The following is a 19,900-nucleotide window of genomic DNA, read 5'->3' on the forward strand; positions in this document are numbered from 1 at the left end:
AACATGTACAAACCATGGTGCAGCGACTCAGCCCCCCTCCCACTCTCTCTCTTCCCGGCCTTCTCCTGACCCCCATTCCAGGCTGAAGCTCCGCTGCAGGTACTCTCTACTAGCCGGCCGAACCTGGTTTCCCGACCTGGCCAGCAGGGGCAGTTGGGGGGAGCTGGGAAAGTTCAGTTGAGGCTGGCCGGAGGAGGAGAGTCCCCAGTGGGGCATGGAAGCAGCCTTTGCTCAGACACAGTTTACACCATCCAGCGCTCTGTCTTTGTCATTATCCCACACTCAGTAGGTCAGCGGTGGGGACTTTTTACTTCTCTGCGCCAGGAATCCTTTAGGCAAGTCTGTGACAGAAGCAGTGAAGGCTTTTTATGGGGCATCAGAGTGGCCAGGGAGGCAATTGCCCCCCCTTCACCCTGGCCCAGTCCTCCCCTGGGTAGTACTGTGGGTTTTAGGTGTTCAAGGCTGGATTTATACTTCCTTCCCCCTCCAGGTCTTTGTTTCTGTATTACCTGCAAAGGGGTTTGCATTATTGTCCGTGCAGGCATGCAGTTCTGAAATTTACACAGCTCCGCCTGGGAATGGTCTCCCTTTTTTATACTGCAGTTCACTGCAGTTAAACTCAGCTTGTTCACCTCCCTGTCCTCAGAATGTGACTGAACAGTGAAGTAAAAGCAGAAGACCGATTAGCTCTTCCCTCTGCCATGTTGTACACAAAATCTCAAGAGAACATAGGCAGGTAAAATTCAACTAATTAAATCAACTAACTTCTAAAACACACAGATCAAAGGCTATTTCTCAGCTCCAGGGGGCAAGAAGCAGGGATCCAATGTCACACACTACACAGCATGGAGAAGATAGCTTAGTGTAATCTGAAACCTGAGTGGAGGGAAAGGACACACACCCCTCTACACAGTCTCATAGGGAAACATGCACAGCTGATACTGACAATCACATGCTGTGTGACAGAAATCACATTGGGTGCTTTGGTGGCAAGTACACACTACAGAGGTATATGCTCTGTTCATTTTTCATTTGAGAGGTTTACAACCACTTTTTAACTGATTTAAAAAAAAAGAATAATATCTGTCCACAGCTTAGCTTTTAGCTTTAAACAAGATATTCAGTTTTAGCTTTAAACATGGCACTTCTAAAATCTTAGCAATAGGAAGAGCCACATGCGACGTACACCACCCTTCATCGCAAAAATCAGTTTTCTTTCTATACAGTGACTCTTAAAGTAAATTCATCAGCTAGTAAAAATTTAAATGATTAATGTCTAAATACTTTCAAAAATAAAAAAAAAACAAAAAAAAAACACAGACTGCAATACCCGCCTCCTCCTCTGCGCGATCCCCCGCAGACATTAAAAACATGCTATTTTTTCCAGTTTATTCCTGAGAGAGAGATTGTTTTATTCACTCCGACGTAATGTTTATTATACGGAATGGTTTCCTTTTTATTTGTCTTTGCAGATTCAATTAGAAAAGGAAAAAATTTCACTGATGGTGCGCACTCGAAGCACGCAGGCAGCGGTACTTTATTGAGCGATAACACTGAGATATAATTGGTTCTGAGATTGCCATCTTGCCGCTGTGTTTTATTATATTTGCATTTTAATTTTTAGCTTGATTTTCCAAGGCTTGTCTGCTGCTTAAATGGAAAATATTTGTATTTTTCTAGTACCTGTAAATACCCAAAGTAATTATTGCCTGAAAGTAGTTTGTGATGTGACACTCATACGTATTTGTATATGCTTTATATGCCACATTGGAAAATAATTATATTTCATATACAAAGTTGCAGGCAATTATTTTTTTGTTTTTTTTCTATATGTCAAACAGACTGCTGCTAGATGACTGCTGCATTTCCCATATAAATAATTTAGAGGGGGCTCTGCAATGAACTACAAATGACTACATTTTAGAGCATTGAAATACATTACAATCAAGTCATGTTTTTTTTTTAAATCAAATTTTATGTAGAGATTTTTGCTTTACAAGTACAGAGAAACAGAGGCACACTGTCACACAAAATAAAATATCTAAAAATAGAAAAACATTTAAATTAAAACAAATAGCAAAAAAAAATACAAAAAAAAAAAACAAAAAAGAAAAAAAGACAAAAATACAGCACTAAGCCCAGAAGTTACACTTAAATAAATATATTAGGCTGCATTCACATGTCAGCATATGATCGCGGGCAGAACCGCCGCGGTTCCGCCCGCGATTCGGAGATTTATTGCAAATCGCGGGACGCCTAGCGTTGCCCGTTGATTTGCAATTAGCCCCCCAAACGCCGAGCGATGTTGCCGCGATTTACGCCCGCCGAATCGCGGCAACATCGCGCAAACAAAATCGCGGGACGCAATACGCTCCAAAAAAGTACAAGAGCTTTTTTGGAGCGTATTGCGTCCCGCGATTTTGTTTGCGCGATGTTGCCGCGATTCGGCGGTCATAAATCGCGGCAACATCGCTCGGCGTTTGGGGGGCTATTGCAAATCAACGGGCAACGCTAGGCGTCCCGCGATTTGCAATAAATCTCCGAATCGTGGGCGGAACCGCGGCGGTTCTGCCCGCGATCATACGCTGACATGTGAATGCAGCCTTAATGTCAAGTAATTTTTAATGGGCTGCCTAATGCAACACGCCTTTAACGCATAAAGACGCATGTGTTGTGGACAGCTTGCCAGTAATCAACAGAATCCAGTAAAATGTGAAGGATTAACACAGGGGGATGACATTTTCAGGAAAAAAACATTATCCCAGCAGCATTGCATGGCATTTTCTGCATGGCTACAGTCTAGCCTTCATGACAGCGACCTCAGTTTTAGGTTCACTTTTATGTTGGCCATGCACCTTTTTAACATAAGACTCATTGAAATGTATGCAGTGCATTGCGAAAGTATTCGGCCCCCTTGAACTTTGTGACCTTTTGCCACATTTCAGGCTTCAAACATAAAGATATAAAACTGTAATTTTTTGTGAAGAATCAACAACAAGTGGGACACAATCATGAAGTGGAACGAAATTTATTGGATATTTCAAACTTTTTTAACAAATAAAAAACTGAAAAATTGGGCGTGCAAAATTATTCAGCCCCCTTAAGTTAATATTTTGTAGCGCCACCTTTTGCTGCGATTACAGCTGTAAGTCGCTTGGGGTATATCTCTATCAGTTTTGCACATCGAGAGACTGACATTTTTGCCCATTCCTCCTTGCAAAACAGCTTGAGCTCAGTGAGGTTGGATGGAGAGCGTTTGTGAACAGCAGTTTTCAGTTTTTTCCACAGATTCTCGATTGGATTAAGGTCTGGACTTTGACTTGGCCATTCTAACACCTGGATATGTTTATTTGTGAACCATTCCATTGTAGATTTTGCTTTATGTTTTGGATCATTGTCTTGTTGGAAGACAAATCTCCGTCCCAGTCTCAGGTCTTTTGCAGACTCCATCAGGTTTTCTTCTAGAATGGTCCTGTATTTGGCTCCATCCATCTTCCCATCAATTTTAACCTTCTTCCCTGTCCCTGCTGAAAAAAAGCAGGCCCAAACCATCATGCTGCCACCACCATGTTTGACAGTGGGGATGGTGTGTTCAGGGTGATGAGCTGTGTTGCTTTTACGCCCAGAGATGTATAGTAACTAAGTAGAACTACTTCACTACTGTACTTAAGTACTGAAAGGCGGTATCTGTACTTTCCTAGAGTAGAATTTTTTTCTCCTACTTCCACTTTTACTTCACTACATTTTTTCGATGATTTCAATACTTCTACTCCGATATTTTTTTTTTGTGCTGCATAGTTACTCGTTACTATTATAAAAATGACCACTGCCAGAACAGTAGATGGCAGGTTTCATGAAGCTCAAAAGATGTGTATTATCAGCGCATACGAAAATAAATGCTACTGTATGCATAAATAAAAGCTGCATTTGAAATAATAAAAAACAATATAATGTTCAAACTTTTGACTTCTTTCTTTAATAACTACATAACACAGTACTTGTACTTTTACTTTCAGTACTTGAGTAGCAATTTTTTTTCAAAACTACTGGTACTTTTACTTTCAGTACTTGAGTAGCAAAATTAAAAAAAAAACTACTTGCAATACTTAAGTACAAAAAATGTTGAATACTTTAGTACTTCTACTCAAGTCACTTTGTGATTGAGCACTTCCACTTCTACTCAAGACACTTTTTTATCAAGCACTTGTACTTTTACTCAAGTATGGGTTTCAAGTACTTTATACAACTCTGTTTACGCCAAACATAACGTTTTGCATTGTTGCCAAAAAGTTTGATTTTGGTTTCATCTGACCAGAGCACCTTCTTCCACATGTTTGGTGTGTCTCCCAGGTGGCTTGTGGCAAACTTTAAACGACACTTTTTATGGATATCTTTAAGAAATGGCTTTCTTCTTGCCACTCTTCCATAAAGCCCAGATTTGTGCAGTATACGACTGATTGTTGTCCTATGGACAGAGTCTCCCACCTCAGCTGTAGATCTCTGCAGTTCATCCAGAGTGATCATGGGCCTCTTGGCTGCATCTCTGATCAGTCTTCTCCTTATATGAGCTGAAAGTTTAGAGGGATGGCCAGGTCTTCGTAGATTTGCAGTGGTCTGATACTCCTTCCATTTCAATATTATCGCTTGCACAGTGCTCCTTGGGATGTTTAAAGCTTGGGAAATCTTTTTGTATCCAAATCCGGCTTTAAACTTCTCCACAACAGTATCTCGGACCTGCCTGGTGTGTTCCTTGTTCTTCATGATGATCTCTGCGCTTTAAACGGACCTCTGAGACTATCACAGTGCAGGTGCATTCATACGGAGACTTGATTACACACAGGTGGATTCTATTTATCATCATTAGTCATTTAGGTCGACATTGGATCATTCAGAGATCCTCATTGAACTTCTGGAGAGAGTTTGCTGCACTGAAAGTAAAGGGGCTCAATCATTTTGCACGCCCGATTTTTCAGTTTTTTATTTGTTAACAAAGTTTGAAATATCCAATAAATTTAGTTCCACTTCATGATTGTGTCCCACTTGTTGTTGATTCTTCACAAAAAATTACAGTTTTATATCTTTATGTTTGAAGCCTGAAATGTGGCAAAAGGTCGCAAAGTTCAAGGGGGCCGAATACTTTTGCAAGGCACTGTATCTTTAAATAACTGCAATATTATGCCCCCAACTGTTTTAGAATATGTAGGATTGTCTCAGTTTGTGTGAAGAATCCAACAGTCCCAGTGGGTCAAGGAAATGACCAACCACATAAGCAAATGGGAGGTCACCAAGTTAAACTGTTTACTATAGAAGAGATTGGTGGCCCACTGGACCAATATGTCTACCATAGAAGTAAATGAATGGCTACCTGACCAAGCTGTCTAAGGGTTATGTCTGTCCAATGATACTGAGGAATTTTTCTTTTTACTGACTACAGACACCAAGAAATGTTTTCATCACACTGATGCTGCAAAATTTTTAAACTATGGTTACTTAACTAAAGCCGGCCACAGAGGGTTCAAATATCGGCCAGTTCAGCAGGAACCAGCAGAGATTCGAGCCATGTATGGGCAGGCTGAATGTACCCATGAAAGGTTGCATGAAAGAAATTTGCTCCATCTATGGCTAGCCTAAGCCTCTTTAGGACCAAACCCAATCCCTTCAATGTAGTCACACCCACTTTTCATCTATGTGTCCCTGTTTCTCTAATATTAGGTGTGGAGAAATGCAATAATGCCTCCTACCCATGTGTGACCTGTGCACCCCTAACAGTAAAGCAATGAACTGGGATCATCATGAATGGAGTTCTAGGCATCTACATTCTCAACTGAGGTTCCATGTATTCGTAGGCTTCTTCCAGAAGCTGCTAGGGCTTCACATCTAATGGTGCCTGCATATTATTGGGGCCAGCAGAACAACACCAATCTTTTTAGCTGTCCATAAAGTTTGCAATCTTCTATTGACCACCACTATGAGGGGTGTTCTTCCCACTGATCCTCAACAAAATGATTCATTCTATCATTATTCACCAATGTAAGGGACAATATTCTTATTGAACCTAGATATAAAGAGACACTGCTCTCAATGACCATTATATGAGGGGTCACTTCACTGACCTCCAGTTAGGGGGACAGCTCTTTCACTGATCACAACGTAAAAGGATCTTTAAACTTAACTGAGCACCAATCAAGGAGGCATTTCTCCAATGACATCATACTTGTGAAGAAGTAAGGGATCAGAAGAATAACCTCCAAAAGTAACAGCCTGGGGTATCATCCCATGTAATTAACTAAATGCAAAAAAATCTTTTTTGCATTTCTCCAATGACCACTAGTGTAAGGAAGTCTGTCTGCGTTTCTTTTCTAGTAATTTTATGATTGTTACTGCATATTATGTTATCATATAGAACAAGGGGAGTTAAAATGATCTACCTTGGGTATCAAATGCTCTAGGTCAGGGGTGTCCAAGTCAATTGCATTGCGGGCTACATCAGCAAGTCGCATCACTTCCGGTTCCCACATCGAGGCTTGGATTGCATAGCGCTCCGGACGCTCGACTTCCCTGCCTATATATCACCCACGTTTGTGAGTACTTTTACCCTGCCTTATCAGAATAAAGCACTGTATTTACAGTCTCACACTATGTGCCTCTTTATCGTTTGATCCCTTGCTTTATACACACCGCGGACCCCCGGAGTGGACACCTTTGAAATTCCACCAGACCCATACAGTACATAGTCGATATCCTTTAACCCTTGGACCACCAGGGACCTTCCCAGCTGTCCCCCCCAGGACCTGGAGTAGGAGGGAGGATTTATCCATCTCATATACCCACCTTATACCCCTGTGTGGGGTGGGTATTTCTGGTGAGTGTGTTACCTACTATAGGGGTCACGGTTCACCTCACTACCCACCACGGGGTTATCCATTGGTGTGTACAGGACACACGAAGAAATCTGTTACAGCTTCCTAGAATATGAGCACCCATCACTGCTTCACTAAATAGAGACTCATCTATTTTTTGGACATTGGATACTCATGTTGGGTGTCTTGAGCACATGTCACTTTATTATCACTATTTAAATTATTCCCCCCTATTTACCAGTCACGTTATTTTATTTAATTTGCACAGGTCACTTTAATCATTGGGGACTATTTGAGTTACTTTCCAAGCACGATTGCACATAGATCTATATGTATTATGTTGTATTAAGTTTTATACACTTATACTGTATTATTATTGTCAGCATTCACTTTAGCACTTGTCACTTTATATAGATATATCACTTATGCACGGTTATAATTGTTTATGATTATTTATTGGTTATATCACACTTGTGCAATATTTTACCATCCATTTTCTATATATACAGCATTAGGCACCTTAAGGGTGAATTACATATACTTGGCACTTTGACACAATAGCTACCTCATTTATATATTGGGTTTATACCTGTTACACGTGACTAGTGATAGCACTAACAAATAACCCCCCTTTCTTGGACCATTAGACAGCGCCACCCCCTACCTCTTTCTTATACACCAGCATTCTGGTTGCCCTCAAAGGGCCGGTTGCATCTGTAAGACTAGATGTCCAGAGCACCCCACCCCTCTTACATCAGATTCCGGAGCCCTCCACTATCAGAAGTCAGAGTCCTGACCCTCTCTTACATCACAGTGCACCCCTCTTAGCTTGTTCTGCTGCTGGGAAGAAGTTGGGGGAAGAGCTGGGAAGCAGTAAGTCCAGGGTCTAGAGGAGGACCATAGAAGAGCTTGAGTCTGCTGAATGCTGTGACCAGGGGAGGCAGAGACAAGGGGGTGCTACGTCTGCACAGAGAGGCACAGGATCTGTAAGAGGAGTTCAGTCCTCTTCTCTGTTGCTAACTGCAGAGAAAGGAGGGCAGAGACGAGCCTCTCCAGGGCTGCATAAGGGGGGTACCGCAGCTGCAGGAGAGGTGCGAGGGCCACATTAAATGGCCTGGAGAGCTGTATTCAGCTCACGGGCCTTGTGTTTGACACATGTGCTCTAGGTACTTAACATTCTGAACTCTAATTTATTACTGATCCTTCTAATGCACCCTGAGCTAAAGATATAATTTTAATTTAAGGGTACGTCCAAGGTAAAAGGTTGAGAAAAGCCGATTTACAATATGCCGTATGTGACTGCTTTTACCTTTTATTCCTGAGCATCCATAGAGCCAATGGAGATCTGATATACAAATGTCAACTTCAGGAAGGCAAGTTGAATAATGACCCTCTCCCCGCTCAACTGAAGGTACCTGCATTTCATTTCAAATGCCATTTCACATAGATTTTTAACAGGAAGACCGTTACTTCAGAGAAGACAACAAAAACATAAAAGAAAAAACGCGTTTGGAGCAAAATAATAGACAGAGTAAATATGAAGGTCAAGTCCTTGTCATTCTTCCTGCCTTAGGGATTGCTTACACCACATGAATACACTACATCGGGAAAACAAGTCAGCAATATAACTTCAGCCAACGGACTCCATGATATAACCTTCAAACTGCAAATACAAAAACAAACAAAAAGAAACAGACATGTTAGAAATAGCCCTGTGTTGGAAAGAAGTCCGGAGGATTGTTCAAAAAAATTCACTGATTAAGGGGTCTGGCCTTTTTTCCTACTACGTGTTTCGGCTATACCGGTTAAAACATACAGTACAAACGTTTAGTTATGCGCAACCTTTTAAACGCCGCCAAATAATACATTCCTCTTAACTGGAAACGTCCACAGCAACCGGTCTTTGGTTTAATAAAGTAGAAAAAATCAACAAGATGGAGAATTTCATCCTCACAGCGCTGCATAAACGTGAAACAAAAAACGTGGATGTTGTGGAACATGTTTTTCTACTGTGAAGAGGGGAAGGCTCTTTTTGAACACTGGTTAGTTGATTGGGAGTCGCTCCTGTATCCTTCCGCTAAAACATACTTTGAGGTCACTCCCCCTTTTTTTTCCCTGCCCCCTTCTACGCCTTCTTAACTCTCTTCACTACTGCCTTGCCTTTTTCTCTCGACTTTCCTTTACTCTCCTTCTCTCTTCTTGGTAATTCTAAAAATAAGAAAAAAATGGGGTAGGGCAATCTTGTTTATTCTGACGGCGGCCAGTTCTTGGGAGCTTTTAAGTTCACAGAGCGAGTGTGGCAAATACGTCTTCAATAGAGACACTCCGCAAAATCGCTGCTCCCTTTTCACATCCAGATCTCATGTATCAATTGGTTTTGTATATTCTATGCATACTGGTGTACCGGTATTTCTGTGTTACTCCTTCCTGTTATGATCCAAATTTGCCTTCTCTGGTGGAAAATAAAATATTTGGAAAAAAAAAATTAAATAGCCCCGGTGGGCCTAATACAGAGGTAACTTACTGCATACATGACAGGTTTCTTACTGTTGCCCAGAGTGAGGCTTTAACCACTTAAAGACCAGCTGCCATGTATTTAGTGCGGAAAAGTGGCGCTATTGCTTGAAACGATGTACCTGTACGTTGTTTCATTCAATAGCCGCTTGATGGCGCCATCGCACAGCTGGAGGCGCAATCATGCCATGATTGCCTAGCAGGGATCTCAATCAACCATTCTGGCAGACCCAATGTTTGCTGGCCACCCACGATTATCCCCAGGAGAGGCAGAACGGCGATCTGTCGATGTAAACAAAGCAAACAATGGGGGGCAAGATGGAGATCTTGTGTTCCTGCTAAGCAGGAACCAGGATCTCTTTCTTCTCCTAATCAATGCAACCCCCCACAGTTAGTGAGCACCCCCTAGGGCAGTGGTGGTGAACCTTGGCACCCCAGATGTTTTTGGGACTACATTTCCCATGATAAACATCTGGGGTGCCAAGGTTCTCCATCACTGCCCTAGGGACACACTTACCCTTGGATCGCCCCTGATGTTAACCCCTTCCCTGCTAGAGTCATAAGTACAGTAACAGAGCATTTCTTTTAGCACTGATCACTATATTAGTGTCACTGGTAAAATGTCAAAAGTGTTAATTAGATGTCAGATTTGTCCACCGCAATGTCGCAGTCCTGCTAAAAATCGCTGATCGCCGCCATTACTAGTAAAAAAAAAATGAATAAAAATTCCATAAATATTGCATCGTTTGTAGAGGCTATAACTTTTGCGCAAACCAATCAATATACATGTATTGGGATTTTTTTTTTACCAACAATACGTAGAAGAATACATATTGGCCTAAACTGACGAAAAAATTTGATTTTTTTTTATTGGACATGTTTTATAGCAGAAAGTAAAAAATATTGTTTTGTTTATTTTTTTAATTATCTTTCTTTTTTGTTTATAGCGCAAAAAAAAAAAAAATGCAGAGGTGATCAAATACCACCAAAAGAAACTATTTGTGGGAAAAAAGGACATACATTTTATTTGGGTACAGCATTGCACGACCGTGCAATTATCACTCAAAGTAACGCAGTGCTGTGTCACAAAAAAATGGCCTGTCACTAAGGGGGGAAAACTTTTCATTCCAGAAGTTGTTAAAGTGCATTTATAGCCAAAACGTTTCTTTGCAGTTTTGGGCAATATAGGGAAGGGGATAAAACTCCTGTGAGATTACTTTTTGGTGTCTGACTTTTAGGGAGATTTCCCCTTCACTTCCTGTCCTGGGGACACAACAGAAAATGAAATGGAGGGGAAACAACCTCCAACACTTGTCACTGGAAAAGGGGTCTTCTCTCGTTGTGACAACTGGAACATTTTGGTTTTCCCATATTTTTTTTCTCTCAGTGACAATGGTCACCAGCACAAAATAGAAAGGGTTACGGTGGCCATACTATATTGTGGGTGGCTCTTTCGGCACCTTATTTGAAATTAAAAGACGCCGGCTAGAGAATTGTAGACTAAGGGCCTTTTCACAACGAACGCAGTGGGATGCAGTTGACAGCAGTTGGCTACATTTTGAACTGCACTCCAACTGCATAGACAGCACAAAATCACGGTAATCCTATAAGCACAGTTCACATCATTGCTATGCAGTTGAGCGCAAAATCAAAATTTTTAAAAATTTTCGGCCAATTTATTTTATGCTACCTATGTTTGGTAAAAAAAAATCGCAAAAAGCGTATTTTGATTGGTTTGCGCAAAAGTTATCGCGTTTACTAACAAAGGGAAAGATTTTTGTCATTTTTGTTGTTTTTTTTTTTAACGCGTAATGGCGGCGATCTGCGATTTTTTTGCGGTACTGCGACATTGCGGCGGACAGATCGGACCCTTGACTGACATTTTTGACACTTTTGGGGTTACCAGTGACATTTCTACAGTAATCAGTGCTATACATATGCACTGTTACTGTAAAAATACACTGGTAGTGAAGGGGTTAACTTTATTTGGAAGGGAGGGGCTGTGTGTGTCCCTAGGGGCGTGGTTTCTACTGTGATTGGCTGTGGCTCTAGCTGTAAGGACACTGATCAACGGATCTACATACCAGATCCGTTTTATCAGTGTCTTTGCAGCGAGGAGAATGACAGGCAGTTTGTTTACACAAGCTGCCTGACATTCTCCCTCTCCCCCGCCGATCGCCGAGTGACCGGCGGACATCGGGTCCGCTGGTCACACGCGCGGGGGGGTCCGTGACCACGCGGGAGCGGGAGCGCGCCCCGGGGGGCGCGCGCTCGCTCCCTAGACCCTCACAAGCAAGCAACGTAGCCCTACGTTAGTTTGCCTGTGAGGGGCTGACCGCCGACGTAGATAGTCGTGCGGCGGTCGGCAAGTGGTTAAAAAAAAGTTGAGTATGCAGAATTTTTCTGCACCGCAAATGCAAGGACTGCGATACAAATGCGCTACAAATACCCTTTTAAGACAAGAAAGCCAAGCCCAAAAACATAAAGCAAAATGCCCTGCAAATGCAGTACTAAACACAGCGCAAAATGCATTCAAGGGTGCATCAACACATGCCAAGCACACTTTAAATGCATGTAAACATGCAGTCAAAAATGCGCAGTCATGTATAGTTTCTGGTGTGAATGGGCCCCTTTTGAACTGCACTCCAAATGCATAGACATATGCACAGTTCACATCATTGCAGTGCAGTTCAGCGCAGTTAAAAAAAGTTGAACATGCTGCATTTTTCCTCACCGCAAATACAGGTAACGCCCTACAAACTCACATCAAATGTAACTGTGCCCCTTTAGGCCAGAAAAACCAAGCCCAAAAACTTATAGAAAAATGCACTGAAACACAGTGCTAAATGCAGCACAAAACACTTTCTAATGTGTGTCAATTGTGCGTCTAGCGCGCTTCTGATGCATGTAAGAATGCAGTCAAAAACACACCGTTATATGCAGTTTCTGGTGTGAATGGGTCCTAACAGGGACTGCATCCAATCAGATGCAGTCACTGTTTGGGCATTTAATGAGCTGTGGGTGCTGTGACTGCTTGCATACAACAGTCAGCAATGTAGATTCCTCCATCCAGTGTGGATGGGGAAATGTATTGATTGCCCGTACCCAAGAATGACTGAAGCAGAACTAAAGGCAAAAACTTTTTTATAATAGTAGAGGGGGTATCTCCCAATGGGGACACTAGTTCTGATGACCTGGGGGTCCCCAAGGGATTCCCTTAATTTGCAGAGATTTCCTCTCACTTCCTGTTTTGGCTATGGGACAGGAAGTGACTGGAAATCTCAGCAATGGGACAAAAAAATCTTACAGGGGTTACCACCCTCCCTTACTTTATCCAAAATGTTCTACTTTTACTTTAATTTACCTAGTGAGATACAGACAGTAATAAAAGATCATTTCTTATATCTCTCCAGGACCCTTATGGTGAATCTCAGTGCCGAGTTCCTGGGTCTGAGCACCTGCCGTGTCCATCGTGTGAGTTTACACACTCCCTGTTGGATTCTGTATTAATTTTCTGTTATTGAGAATGCAACAGTGAGAGCTAAAAACCCTGATCAAGTTCCAAATCACATTAGAGCGATGACAGACATTGAATGAAAATCACATGCGATCTCTGTGCGATGTGAAGTCAGCCATACAGATTGTATGGCTGAATTCGCATTGCATTCAGACACAACACGCACAGGACCCTTTTTTGGGTCCGCACCAGAATCAGATCGCATGGTGGTTCACACCTATCCAATTCATGTCCGAACTGACAGTCCCCACTGCGATATACGAACTGATCTGAGGGTGTCGTTAACTTTGTATTGACACCCCCAGCAATTCGCATATGGAAGTGTGAACTGCCGGCGATTTGAATGCGACCCGGGAACTCGCAGTGGATTCACAGGGTTCCCGCATCGCATATATGTGAACCGGCACTTACTCCAATGGGATCTATCTTTAACTAAAAATGAATGTCTGGGTAAGGAACTTGGGACTAACCGTTTAAATGACCCAACCATCATGACAAAATTCAGTGCTAATCAGGCAACATCTTTGCAGGATGTACATAATGTATTGGAGCATCTAAATAAAATTCAGTGTTTAACTTACTCAGCTGCATTCTGCTTTTAAATATACAGTATGTCTCAAGATCCTCTGCATACTCTGTTTAGTTATATATAAATTGTACATTAGAAATCTCATTAAGCTATCGGCATCTCAGATGGTCAGCAAATGGGTATTGATTTTCCATATTTCTCCTTTGCTCTTTACTAACAATTCTTAATGTTACATCTCGAAGGTTCCTCTCCAGTAGATGGATTTGAGAAGAATTTACCAAACATACAAGAAGAGGATGATGGATGGATGGATGGATGGATGGATAGATAGATAGATAGATAGATAGATAGATAGATAGATAGATAGATAGATAGATAGATAGATAGATAGATAGATAGATAGATAGATAGATAGATAGATAGATAGATAGATAGATAGATAGATAGATAGATAGATAGATAGATAGATAGATAGATAGATAGATAGATAGATAGATAGATAGATAGATAGATAGATAGATAGATAGATAGATAGACAGACAGATAAATAGATAGATAGATAAATAGATAGATTAGATAGACAGACAGATTTTTTTCTCCCAGCTTTGCTTACAGTTATGTTTTCTAAACATATAGAAGAGGGGGGGGGGTAGATCAACCAAAAGGTTGGGCTACACCAAGGGGGATTTAAATGTGCCTCTTGAGATAACTGTGTATGCGTATATAACACCAGTTACAAAAAATCATTACTTAAAAAATATCACAAAATTTTATTTAAATATAATGACATACAAATTACATATAATAGTAAAATCTACATTGTTTGATCACATCTGATCATTTCATTGGAAAAGTCCTATAACAGGTACATAATGATGCATAACCGTTGCTGGAACTACGCGTTTCGCAAAGGGTGCTTCCTCAGGGTCCAGCAAGAGTATTTATACATTCATATTTAGCATGTTAAAGTGATCTAAGGATATATAATACAATAATTAGAATTGCAAGAAAAAATACATCAATACAAATTGTAACATTTGGGGGTTATTTTAGCTTAAATGTAGAGCTTACCAGTGAGCTGCGTCCACTCCAGTTGTGCCTTTCAAGGGCTTGTTGGCCCACTTTTATTAAAGAAAAGGAAAACAGTCCATCCAGGATTTCCCACGCAGGGGTTTCAACTTTACACAGCAGTAAAGAAATAATAAGCGAATAATACCAAGCCACCTGGCTCTCTGGTCAGCACTGCTCCTCAGGCTTTCACCTTGGTCCTCTTGACCCTGTAACAGTGTCCTTGTATGGTACACACTCTGTACCCTTCCTGACACTCTCCTTTTACAGCTTCCTTGCTGCTCAGGCCCACAGGTTTTGGCCCTCCGTCTGCTCTGTCAGACTGCCCAGAACCCTGGTCCTGTCTGTGTTAAAATGCCCAGATCCACCTGCACAATCAGTGTGCTGGCTATTCCTAACACCTGGTCCCAGGATTGGAGATATCCTGGGCGACATACACCCTCACAGCTGACTGCACTGTCACAAAATATACAATGTTTTTTTAGTTCTGATCTCTACTACAAAAATACATCCATTTAATCTGTATTATTTCATTTACTTTGAGAGTTGATATTAGAAAATTTTAGCAATTGTATTATATATCCTTAAATCACTTTAACATGCTAAATATGAATGTATAAATACTCTTGCTGGACCCTGAGGAATCACCCTTTGCAAACGCGTAGTTCCAGCAACGGTTATGCATCATTATGTACCTGTTATAGGACTTTTCCAATGAAATGATCAGATGTGATCAAACAATGTAGATTTTACTATTATATGTAATTTGTATGTCATTATATTTAAATAAAATTTTGTGATATTTTTTAAGCAATGATTTTTTGTAACTGGTGTTATATACGCATACACAGGTATCTCAAGAGGCACATTTAAATCCCCCTTGGTGTAGCCCAACCTTTTGGTTTACGCCCCCCTCTTCTATATTTATACTATATGGGGAAAGGTGCCACTATATCTCCTTTGATTATTTTGGGTCATGATCTCCCCCTCCACAATTGACGTTTTCTAAACATATTTTATTTAATCGAGAAAAAATTTAGAAATATATGGTTAGGAGGACCTAAACCATACTTTCACAGAACACATGGACTTTCGGGGGCACCTCGTAGAATGGACAAATGCAATTCACAATTGATAAAAAATATCATTTTATTACACAAACCTTGTATAAAAATGTGAGGAAAAAAGGACAGTCCTCACTCAATACACACATACAAGTAGGGCTGCAACTAACGATTATTTTAATAATCGATTAGTTGCCGATTATTTTTTCGATTAATCGATTAATCGGATAAAATCATAAAAAAACTCAATATGCCTTTTTTTTCATTTATTTAAAATAATAATGAACAAACAGAGTGTTAGTGCCGGTTCACACTTGTGCGGTTTGCGAAATCGCATGTAATTCGGAGCGCACTGCTCCTAAATTACATGCGATCTCATGTGCGGATGCGAGTTCAGCCATATACTTTGTATGGCTGAATTCGCAGCGCAACCACAGCAAACTCGCACATGAGGCTTTTTTTGAGCCGCCTCAGAATCGGATCGCACAGTGGTTCACACTTGTGCAATCTGATTCTGTGCAAACTTGCAGATCGCACTGCAATTGCAACTGGGGGTGTCGTTAACTTTTAATTTGCACCCCCTGTGTATCGCATATGGCAGTGTGAACTGCCAGATGTGCGGATGCGATGCGGGAACACGCTGCATATTCGCAGCGTTCCCGCATCGCACAAATGTGAACCGGCATTAAGGCCATCGCATCCGCAGATCTGGCAGTTCACACTGCCATATGCGATACGCAGGGGGTGCAAATTAAAAGTTAACGACACCCCCAGTTGCGATCGCATATTGCAGTGCGATCTGCAAGTTCGCACAGAATCGGATCGCACAAATGTGAACCACTTACCACTGTGCGCTCCGATTCTGAGGCGGCTCAAAAAAAGCCTCATGTATGGCTGAACTTGCATCCGCACTTGAGATCGCATGTAATTTAGGAGCAGTGCGCTCCGAATTACATGTAATCTCGCAAACCGCACAAGTGTGAACTGGCACTTATACCAAAACTTTTTTTTTTTTTAATTAAGCTGCTATATACTGTAAATAATATAATAAATGCTTATCCAGATAAAAGAGTTAATATTCCTTATAAAGTGCAATATTATAATAGAAAAATAAATGAATAAAAACGTCCATGTCAGCCATAGATATGAAATAGGGAGCATAGAAAGACCCCCTATATGTGTTATATGGACGTTTTTAATCACTTATTTTTCTATTATAATATTGCACTTCATAAGGAATATTAACTTGTTTATCTGGATAAGCTTTTATTCTGTTTTTTGGCGGGCTGCATTGTATGGAATGGACACTGTAACTAGTACTAAGCTCGGCACACTCACGGTTTGCTGCTTCTCCCTCAGCTCGATATGACTCACTCCCTCAATGACTCAGCAAGAAGGCAGAGAGGAGGGGAGGAGGGAGGGGGGAGGTCACGGAAGCCGTGCTGTGAGAGAGACAGTGAGTGCACACTGCAGCTTCACAGAGCAGACGGAGCTCGCTGACAGTCGGGGAATGTCAAGAATGCAGCACAACTAATCGACGGAGCAACTAATCGATAATGACAATCGTTGACAACGATTGTAATTATCGATTATTATCGATTTAGTCGATTAGTTGTTTCAGCCCTACATACAAGACAAGAAAAAAAGAAAACAAATTCTAAAATTAGTAACCCAAACAGTCTCTAAAACCACTATGTTCAAAGGACAAGTGGTTAGGGCTGTAAGGGAATACTTGACTGTTACATAATCATGTCTGATCAACAAGTCATTACAGAGTCAGGTCTGATCAACGGGTCTACGCGTTTCGCAGCGTGCTTCTTCAGGACCAGTTTGTATCAGAATAATTCTTTAAACAAAACAAAGACAGGAATTAGAAAACATTGCATAAATTCACTCAAAAAATACATATAAATGCGTCTGTGCCTAGAAAGGAACAAACCTTCTCAGATAGTACGGCGAATGCCTCCCGGCCGGACAATGAAAGGGACCATGTGTAAGTGGTTAGACTTAATACCTATGGAACAAGACAAATGAGCACTTGTCCATTTACTTTCTATATAAGTTTATTAGATTGAAGGGAACTAAATCAAAAAAACATTTCTTAGGAAAGAAAATAAATGCAGGGCTTGTTCACACCAGTATCCGTGTGAAAACATGGACTATAGCACACATTTTCCTGCACAGTATGGAAACACATAGCAAACGCGGATGCGTTTCAGGCCACCAAACCACATGGTCACACAGCACCATGTGGTTTGGTGTAGCGCAATTTTCGAAATTGTACCTGCACTAATTTTTGAAATGAATGGGCTGGCCAAAAGGCAAAAAAAACACACCTTATAGTGTGAACGAGCCTTTAAAATGGAGCTAAATCCTTCTATCCTTTCTAACCAAGGAAGATGCCATCTTAGCCTCTGTTTGATCTGCAGTTGCCACGGTGCTGCACATGTGATCAGTTATAACACCAGCCATTTGATGGCTTGACAGTTCGGTTGCAAGTACAAGCAACTGTGACAACTATCATTCATGGCAAATTTGTCAATTTTGGGAAACTGTGAAGGAATTTGTTCTGCTTAAAGGTTTGGTAAGCTGTCATATTTACGTTACATTCTTGGGTTTAGATACATTTTAAGGTAGAACTCCAGGCCCATAGCTAAATACATGGCTGAAATAATTATATGCTTTTTGTATTACCTGGCAAACGATTTGTCATTTTGGAAAGTCTTTCATACAATAAACATACCAAGTTACGGATAGTTCAGTAAAAAAGACTTTGCATTTTCGCACACCAGGCTATTTATATATATTGGATTGACCAAAAAACAAATGAATGAAAACCCAATTAATTCACAGGAACCTAAACAAGTGATACACAAATAAAAAGCAATCCAAACAGAAGCCAGCTTCGTTCAGTAAATCTTAATTATCTACCTACAGATTTGTCTTTTCTTAGGAGATGTATTTTTCTGTAGGTAATTAGCGCTAACACTCATTTAATAAAATTAGGCTTCTTTGAATGGAACTCTTGAGGAAATAATCATTTTCTTTTATGAGGATGGAAAAAAAAAACATTTACTGGCTACCTGCCATTTCCACAGCAGAAAAGAGGAATTTTTTCCCCCTGCAATTTAAAAAGATCTGAAGAGTATTAAAAATGTCAGCCGTGGGTCCCGAGGAGGAACCGTTCTTCCTGTTTAATTGGAAAAACTAAATTAGCGCAAAGCCTCCGCTGTAAACAAATTTCTATTATTTTCACAGTTTTTTTTGACAGGAAAATAAATACTTCTGTATTTGCTAACACATATTTCTCTCTAAAAGGAGAAAGGACTTGGTAAATACTGCTTTATGCTATATTAATGCAGTTTTTTTTTTTAACAGCCAGTAATATTTTTTTGAAACATTTAAAAGTTAGTGGTTTTCCACTTTTATGTTACAAAGTATTTTATTAGATTATTAGTTTTGTAAGAAAGGTACTGTAAAACTGATAAATACACTTGAAGTCAGCCTACAAAGAGCATCGGAGGGAAGAAAAGTAATTGTACTCCATCAAACATATACCGGCAGAATACAAAGGTCACGGTTTTGGCCAAGGATGCTGACTAGTACATTACTCACACATCAGCATGGTTACAAAAACAGCCCTGTGGTAATAAAGGCTACCAATCTAAACGTAATCTTGCCACACCATGGGGAGAGAAAAAGGGGGAAAAAAGGAGGACGAAATTCTGGGGCCTGCAAAAGAACACCCCTGTGCAAGAAAAGGTGAAAGGAACAAAAAGGAGCCACCCAAACTCCTCATTAGGCAGCAAAAGAGGAGAAAAGGATAAGAGAAAGAAGTTGACTGGGAAAGGAGACAGGGAGGTAGTCTTGTGGGGTCCAGCCCATTATGCAGTGCAGAAATGGGCTGTACCTATGTTCACAAAGAAAGCAAGGGACCATGAAGATTCAAGTAGTCATTGTAGGGTAACCATGGGTCCCAAATCCTCAGGAATTTAGCGTGAGAATCTTAGAGGATTAAGGTGATATTCTTGTGAACCATGGTCCCCTAAATTGTTTATTAGCTTCATAACAGTTGGCCCCAAGCCTTGGCCAAAGTCTGCCGGGCTGCCAGAAACACAAGCATCCTCTGGGCCTTTGTCAAAGATGGGATTGATTTATGCAGCAAGGCTTCCCAGGGGTTACATACAAGCTGTACCTACAAGACTGATCTTATTAGCAAGTAGACCTAAGACCAGAAACATATGGCTTCTGGGCATGACCACCAGATATGAAACAGGTTGCCTGACTTTCTGCATCCCCAGAAGCACGAAGGGGACATAGAGGGGACACATTTGGTGACCGAATGGGG

At 40.9% G+C, this 19,900-nt stretch overlaps 1 protein-coding gene across 2 annotated transcripts in view; it reads right to left on the reverse strand.

The window, feature by feature from the left end:
- Positions 1–19,900, reverse strand: part of RUNDC3B (RUN domain containing 3B) — a 356,443-nt gene that overhangs the window by 107,705 nt on the left and 228,838 nt on the right. The gene's annotated exons all lie outside the window — the stretch shown is intronic.

This window comes from Pelophylax lessonae (assembly GCF_965119305.1).
Source record: "Pelophylax lessonae genome assembly, chromosome: 5".
Classification (NCBI taxonomy): Eukaryota; Metazoa; Chordata; class Amphibia; order Anura; family Ranidae; genus Pelophylax; species Pelophylax lessonae.